Source organism: Pelmatolapia mariae, linkage group LG2 (assembly GCF_036321145.2).
Source record: "Pelmatolapia mariae isolate MD_Pm_ZW linkage group LG2, Pm_UMD_F_2, whole genome shotgun sequence".
In the NCBI taxonomy this organism is placed as follows: domain Eukaryota; kingdom Metazoa; phylum Chordata; class Actinopteri; order Cichliformes; family Cichlidae; genus Pelmatolapia; species Pelmatolapia mariae.
Window position 1 is genome coordinate 22226402 of NC_086228.1, and position 8904 is coordinate 22235305.

Here is an 8904-nt window from a genome sequence, read left to right on the forward strand (position 1 = left end):
TGTGCAAACATTGTGTGAAAAACGTACATCAAAGAGGAAAACACAATACTCATAGAAAAAGAATCCCACAGCAGAACGTTATCCGGAAAACAAACTTGGAAAAAAAGCCTAGAAATAGAAGAGAAGGGGAAAGCACTCTAAACTGAACTAGTTTTTCTCATCACCGATGCTTCCATACATGCCTAATGCTATTAACAAGTGATGCTAGTCTAATGAATCGGAGCTGGGATGAATACAAATACACTTTAAATTTAAATTTAAATCTGCTGCAGATGTTCTATCGTCATTATTAGCGAGACTAAATAATCTAAACTTAAGCCCCACTCGCACAGTCCTAGAGGCCAGTTTGTGACCAATTTCAAAATGACTGGAATTAACAAATTAATTTATGTGGGTGGTGTTGTATTCCTTAGTGACCAGTGGTTGATCTCTAGGTCTCAGTGACTGAAGCTTCACCTGATTTCATCATATAGAAACAGAAAACTATACTGTGTAAAAGTCTTGAGCCACCTGCTTTCGAGGAGCCAGACTTTTTGATAATTAATTAAAGTGCTCTTGATCTGTAGTTCACCAGGCTTTCCGCATTTCATTTTAAGTTTTGCTTTAGACATTGGATGCTTTTTCACATATTTTTAGTCCCATTGTTGTACCTGATCATTTGTAAACATTTAAAGGAATGTTTTTTTCATTTGTTAAGTTACTTCACAAGTCATTTAAACATGAAAACACCTAAAAGACAACTTTTATGCGTATTTCCAAAGACCTATTAGCTGAAAAACTGGCATCTCTCAGGAGACGGTGCAATGTGTGCTAAAAAGTTTGAGGAAATTGCATAAGTGGAGAACAAAAGAAAAAAGTGGCAATCCTAAAAATAATGATATAACCATCTAAAAACATAAGATAAGATAACCTTTATTAGTCCCACACGTGGGAAATTTGTTTTGTCACAGCAGGAAGTGGACAGTGCAAAAGTTATGAAGCAAAAATTAGAATACAATAAGAATAAATACAGTACACAACTGTACAGAATAGAATAAAATAAAATACTATATACAGTAGAATAAAATAGAATAAATATACAATAAGATAAAAATAGAATACAAATGCTATATACAACTGAGTAAAAATACAACGATGCCAGAAAAGATTATTGCACTTAGTGTTATTGCACATGTACAGCAGATGAACATCATCTGAAAGTCATGTCCTTAAGAAACAGGAAAAATACTCACACTTGTATTTTATTTGCATTTATTTATTTTCATTTGTTTGCTTTTAAAGTCACTACATCAGAACTAAAATTGACAATTACATAAAGTTTTTATTAAACACATGTTTGGTTGTTATGGTTCCTCGATAAAAAGCTCAGCTAATTACCATAATTGAACTGGACTTCTCCATGTTTGTGCTGTTAGCACCACTTCAATGGAGTTATTTAACATAATATGTCATTCTCTCTGTGTTACAGACCATCCAAGGAGACTTTGTTTGACTTTTAGTCTGTCATGTTCTTTTAGTTTTACCATTTTCTTAGTTAATTTGCTATCATTTGTGACTGTGTTGCACTTGTATGGTTTATTTTGCCTGCTAACCAAGCTAGCTATCGTTAGCTAATAACCTAGCACTGCACCCTTTCATCCAAACACAGTCACTTCTGACTAACAGAGCTTCAGCACTAAGGCCTCAAAATCAATGGATGTTTATGCAGTCTATCGTTAACATGAGTCATTCCTGTGTTCCCAGGGTCCTACGTTCTCCAGATTTATGTGGCACATAATCGGAACATGACAAGAGATCCTGTGTTCCCAGGGTCCTGATGCATGTTCCCCAGCTTTATAGCATATATTCAGAACCTGAAAAACACATTACCCAGGTCTGTATGCACTTATGACATGGGCTTTTGTGGGAAGTGCTGGGATTTTGATAGCCACCGGTGTGTATAGTTGTTTTAACACTACCCCCAAGAAGTAAAAATATTCAAGGAGAGGAGTAATGAAATCTTTTAACTTAAACTGAGTCAAAATGAAGTATTGTAATGGGAAATATGGCACCCGTAAATATAGATATGCTCCATTATGCTAACAGCTGCTCCTTAGCGTCATTTTGTTTGTTTTTTAGACTAAAACGCGTAGATTCAGTCGAATAATAAGTTAAACCAATGCAATGAACATCCACAATAAAACATAAGAATGACCCACAAATAAAGAAAATACTCCATAGGTAGAAAAATAAACACAACTCATGATGACTTAACTCTGATCAAATACCAATAAATAAACATTATCCTGAGGTAGGTCAGCAAACCCACCGAGATGCCTGACAAGGTCCACTGGAGCTTTTAAATGTTGTTTGCCTTTGGAAAGTTGGTACTTTCAGCTGCTTTTATAACACAATTAAGTATTTCAAAGGCTCTTGATATTTGGAGAGCAGTGACCTCTGTGCTCCTCTGTATTCTTTTGCCCCCATCACACGTCCCTGACAACTGAGAAAAATGTGCATTAACCCCTCAAAGCTGGTCGGTGACACTGCGTGGCCCGGGGCAGGCACCTCTCCTCCTTGAAGCCGGACAATTTGATTTGGAGGTGGAGACTTTCAAAGCTGAGTCATGGATCAGCAGTCAGCGAGTGGCTTTGCCTTTTTCTTTTTCTTCCCTTGATGGTTGTTTTGGATGAGGGGGTTTGAGAAAGCTGCAAAAACCTGACCAACACCAACAAATAAAGAAGCCACTGCTGGGAATAACTGAAGATTTGGTCACTTTCGTGTGAGATTGAATGCTTCGGTGTGATTTTGGTGAAAGACATCATTATACACAACATAGACTGTGTGAATCAAGTTCACATGGTGCAGGAATGTCTTTAAATCAAGAGTGGCAGAGCTCGGCTGATAAATTATGACACCCGAGCTCGCTGTATCAGTCGACATATCTTCAATGCGCAGCAGAGGAATCTGATTAAGGCCTGAGGTAATGGAAACCAGGGTCAGCTTGTACAGCTCAGCTCAGCTGTCACCTACACATAGGTATTCCCAAAATACTCATATCCCTTCAGGTTCAGTCAGATAAATAAACACTGTCCTCACTAAGGACAAAAGTAATTTTTTAAAGTCTCTTCATGGCAGCTTGAATGTACCAAACCAATCTGGTGTTTAGAAAGCAAATAAATAAGAGAAGACGGGGTTGGATCAAGGAAGAAAATAAGAACAGTAAAAATAAACAAAGGAGAAAGAGCTATTGAGAAAGTATTTCCTTAACAAGAGGGGAACAAATAATAAATTATGGGGCCCCTCTCCCTTGAGGCTGGACTGGCATGCCTCAGGGTATAAGGAAGTGGGCATCCTTCTCTTTTTATAGGGGTCGCGGACAGGCCTCCACTGTGGGAGCATCACATAACACAAGGACAGAGCCCTGAGAGAAAACGGCTTAAAGGAATGTTTGCACACACAAACACACAGACCGAGCTCGTCACAGAGTTTATAAGCCGTGCAGCGCTGAATGAAGACGGTGACTGCGTAACCCTCGTGTCCCTCATCATGTCATCACTGCAGTTTCTCCCCTTCTCATATCTGCAGTCCCACTTGGCCTGTATAACTGAGAGGCTGCTGACAGCCATGACCCCACATTTACCCCACGCTCCCCTCACTTCTGTCCCAAAGCAGGTGGCAAACACCACCAGCATGAGACTCTTCATCTTGATTTGCTGTCTATGGTCATTTTTGATATGTTGGATTTCTTGGCTAACATTTGAGAGCCATGAGATAAAGGAAAGTAGCTTTTTAAAAGTTTCCTCAAACTCCAAGCAGTGGGTTAGTCACAGCCAAAGTTGATAAAAGCTTCTGTTTTGTCCCAAATTAATCAACTTCACGGGGCATGCTGTATGGAAGTGGATAAAAGCCTGGCCTACAGGGCACAGCCAGGATTTGTATTCCATACCCATTAAAGCATGCTAGCACTTTTTAAGCATAGCGACTTTATTTTCAGCTTAGGGCTTACACAGATCCAACCATTTGCTATATTGGATTCTTGGCAGATGGCCTGCAAGGATCTTGGCCACCCTTGAATTTAGTTCTCATGTTAAGCTTGACCGTGTCAGTAAATGGGCTGCTCCCTGCACTTACCCTAAATATAGAAACTTACATCGTGGTTGTAATGGTTTCTTATCAGTTGGGGAAAAAAGTATGTATGACATAGTTGCTGATATAAGTCCTCCCACCTGCTTTAACACTAGCACTGATTATTTTCCTGGAATTTCTTTGTTGATAGCATACAGCAGTCTGCAGTGAGTGCACATTAATGCACTACATGAATGAAAAGGATTAACAAAAATACTGTTGTCTACTACTAAAGTGTTTATTTAAAGTTCATTCGACCTGCTTTTGTGCAGCACGGTGGTTAGTACTGTTCCCCCAAAGAAAAACTGTCCTGGGTTTAGTTCTACTGGCTGAGGTCTTTCTGTGTGGAGTTTTCAAGATCCCCCTGTGCATCTATGGGCTTCTCCCAGAGACATGCATGTAAAGTTTCCTGATGATTCTAATTGGGCCATAGGTGAGAATGGTTGTCTGTTATGGAGACCACAGGACATCCAAAGTTCTTGCGACAAAATTCCCATTTTGTTGCCTTTGAAGTTGTTGGTTTAAAGAAAGGTCAATCACTTGCAGTCAGTTAGGATTTTCAAAGTGGCTTTGGTGCATCAAGACATCAATTAGATTCAGTCTACTATCAGTCTGTGAGTGAATGGGATTAAGTTGGCAATTACTTGCAATCTCTTTGGGTTAATACGATGATTAACTGTGAAAAATTGACAAAAATCACAAATCTGTTGCCATCTACATACAAAAAAATATATAAAAAAAAAAAATCATATTAACTACTATATTCTGCTTCTTCTCTTTGAAGTTGAGTACAACAAAGCGAGTCAATTTGAGTCAAAGAGAGACAGTGCAGAGAAATTTCTCTCATTGCCACAGTCTGACATAGAATGATTACAAAGTCCTGGCAGCCTGTCTCCATTTATATCCATTTGTAAAGTAGTTGGTGATCATTTGTAAATATCCACCAATATGAGAGTGACTGCAGTCACTTTGAGTTTAGAGACAGGTTGCCTCTCACCAGGTGACCTTTGTAGTTGCCTAGTGTTTAAAACTAGTACTCAAATATTTATCCAGAGGTTGAGGGTGCTGCATGCTCAATTTCTGGGCAACTTTGTTGCAAACTTCAGGCAATCATGGATCGTCCATAGTCACAAGGAGGTTGCTATTTCACTTTATTGTGACTGAGCCTTTAGCCCTGTGGCAGAGTGATGAACTGTCTAGAGAAAAATACCTGGAAACACAGTATCCTCATCTGCTAAAAGGTAGTGTTAGTTATCTTAAGGCATGCTAAATTATGCAGCTAAGGAAATCCCCCCAAAATGGATTCTGTTCATCTGAACGTTGTGTTTTTTCAGTGGGAGAAATGTCTCGTCACTCATTCAAGTGACTTCTTCAGTCTCAGCTGACTGCATGTTTCCACAACCTTATAAACAGTACATTTGCATAATGACTGAAACTAGAAGCACTGAATAAACAATGGTCTGTGAGGTCAGTTTTCATGATCATTAATATGCAAACTGTCACTGATCAGTGGTCAGGACAATTTGCATTACGTCATTATGCAAATATAACTTGGATGCAAAAGTCACTTGGATGAGTGACGAAATGTTTCTTCCACTGAAAACGTATCATCCAGATGAACAGAATCAGTTTTTTGGAACTAGTGCTAGTTAGTGTGTTGCTAACTTGTCTGTCATCCATTTAATGAATTGGTAGCATAAAGTGGGTTTTCAAGGCTTTTTGCCTGAAAATAGCTGCTGATAACAGTAAGATTGAAGCAAAGCAATACAGTTATAAATCAAAAAAAGACCCTAAAAGACACTGATGTCAAACTAACAAACTGAAAGATGCTAAAAGGCTCTGTAAAGCTAAAATACAAAATATGGCTATCGCTATAAGTATGCCACTTTGTCATTGCAATCAACACCTTTCAAGTAGCGGTCCTTAATAAAGATGTGTTGGGATTTACATGATTTGCAAAGAGCCTATAAAAACATTTATTTTTGTTACAATCTGTTTATTTCTTTTGGGCTCAAAACCAATTTCTCTTCCAGTGCCCCTGACGACTCGGAGCCAGAGCACCAGTAGTCCAAACTATTATAATTTGTGCTGGGAGTAAGAAATCACATGTGCCACAGTTTATGTCAGCAGCGGTAGCCTGAAGCAATGGCTGGTTCAGAATTTGGAACAAACTACGAAATCATTTTCTTTGCACACCATTCATTCATCTTTCCCCCCTCGACACCCAGACATCTCAGGCCTGCTTCCTCTCAACCTGACATCAGCGGCAGGTAAGCAACATTTTCCATTCCTGGATCACATGCAGGTTTTTAAAAGTGTATTTTAACATACATTAAAATGTAATCTTATTGCAAGTTGAAATGATTTCCACATCTTGAACAGAAACCTTGACAAAAACCTCTTGGTGTCACCTAAAGGACAACAACATGGACCAAATTAAGATGATATTATACCTTTAAGTAAGTTATCCACCAGTTTAATCTTGGAAGTGTCATCCAAATGATTTAAAATGGGAGGACACTTTAGATCCTCCTCATCTTTAATGTATTCTATTACAAAGTTCCCTCTTTGTTCAACTTCACTCCCGAAAACCTTTGTTCATAAGTGACCATTAGATGGATGGTTGAGTGTTCAGCCACCAGTGAGCTTCAGTAGAGCTACTTAAGGTCCATATTGCCCTTGTGCCGTTTCACCTTAGAGGCTCACCAGAGGACCTGTCAGGTCTGCGATGTTTTACAGCTCAGTTTGCAGACAAAACACCTCACAACCAAATCCCCTCAACAACATCTGCTGCCAATTTAGCGGAGGCATTCCTGCAGTCTGTGCTGTTTAATATTCACAGGGGTTAGGATCTGCTGGGACAAGGGTAGCTGGGGACGATGGAGGATGGGGTGTGGGGGGAACAGCTTCTAAAATCCTTTGGTCCATGGTCCAGACATGGCAAAAAATGAGGGGTTAACAAAGAGTGAGCTGGAGCAGAGGCAGGTTAACTGGGCTAATTTGCAGGGATAATAATGGTGTTCAAGCAAGGCCTTTGGGGAGCAGCACAGTGGAACACAGACCTGACGGTGCAACCACACAGGAAGTTTACAACATGGCCCGGCAAATCAAAATGTATTTAATCATCAAACAAGCAACGAGGAGCTGGCAGCAAGGCCAGAGCCAGCAGCCATCCTGTAGATGAAGACAAATGTTTGGAGACGGGGGCCAGACAGAGCGCCAGATCTGCACCTCAAAGATTCAGAGCGCTCAAAACCCCTGATTTTATTGGCCAACTCTAAGCACAACATGTCAGAGGTGCATATTTTCTTCTGCTTTGCTAGTAGCCTAGAGCGTGGTATGAACAGTATAGGGCACGTTATACATGATTTTAATTAATCTCATATGAGTATCCAAAAACATCTTATACCATGAAATGAACGATAGACCTGGATGCATTGCATTGTGTTTTATTCGCTTTAATCAATGTATCCGGTAAACAAAGTAGCACATATGTGCTGCCTGGCTGAGTTAAGAGCGAGTAATAACCCAGTTAATTGATAATTAGAGCCATGACCTGCTTAAAAACGGCCACACATTGTCCTTGTGAATTTTTATGGATGCATTCCAGGCATCGCTAACTTTAGAAAGAGAAAAAAACTCAAACAAGCTTTCTCGCTGGAGGAAGTTTATCTGTTTATTTTTATTTCTGTGAGAAAATATATTTGTGTGTGTGTGTGTGTGTGTGTGTATTATGTTTCAGGAAATATAATACCTTGCAAAGAAGGAAACCTTCATATGAGAACAATAACACAAAAAAACCTAAAATACTGAAGCTGAGCGGTTTTATTTTCCGTGGGATGCCTACATTTGTGAGAATATTTATTTTTCATTATGTGTAGAAACTAATAACTCCCTGGCTGTTTTGGGGTGGAATGGGAATTTATGTAAAAATAAATCTATATATTTTTACTATGTGTCATCGTTCCCAAACGACGGCGCCCACCCTGGTGAGTCAATGGTATTTCAGCACAACTGGGGCTGTCTAATGAAAGGGTGGCGTGGATCGTGCAACACCTCTGTAGCTCCCTCAATAAAGGACACCTTTTGCCATGGCAACTGCATAAACATCTGTCTTCCTGTTGAAGAGAAGGTCCGTAGAGAATAGTGAAGGCTGCAAATTATTATATATAAGACTCTCCTTGTGTCTGTGTATGTGTGGTTAGTGGGCCAAGAGAGATGCAGTTATGGTGAGACAATCAGATATCGTATTTTACAGAGTGCAGTGCGAGCTGTGCTCAGTTTTAGACATGTGTGATGTATATATTTACAAAATCTGATGGCAGGAGCAAGCAAATGATGTGCTGTTAAAGGAGCAAGTGAGGGCTTGTTCACTTATTTAAAGAGAGTCAGATGAGAACATCGATGCCACTATATTGTCTGTGTGCTTAATCTGAAACTACAGCCAGAAGTCATAGACTGACACTGTTTACCTCACTTATTAGTTTGTTAAGACCAACTTTAAATTGTATTTAATGTCCGCACTTTGGCCAGCACTGCGTTGGTTCTTTCTGAGACATATTTGGACAAGAGGGTGGAGTGCTAAGTTATCAGCTAATGCAAGCATGCTATGCAGGTACCATAAAATGTGTGGACACACATTTTTGTTAGCGCTAGGTTGAACAGATCCCAAGAAACCAAATGTGGGGCAAAGATGTTGTTTGAGTGGGACAAATCAAGAATGATGGGAGGTATTCAAATATATTATATTTATATGTATTTCAGGAGAGATTAGCATACAATTTTTTTTTAGCCATA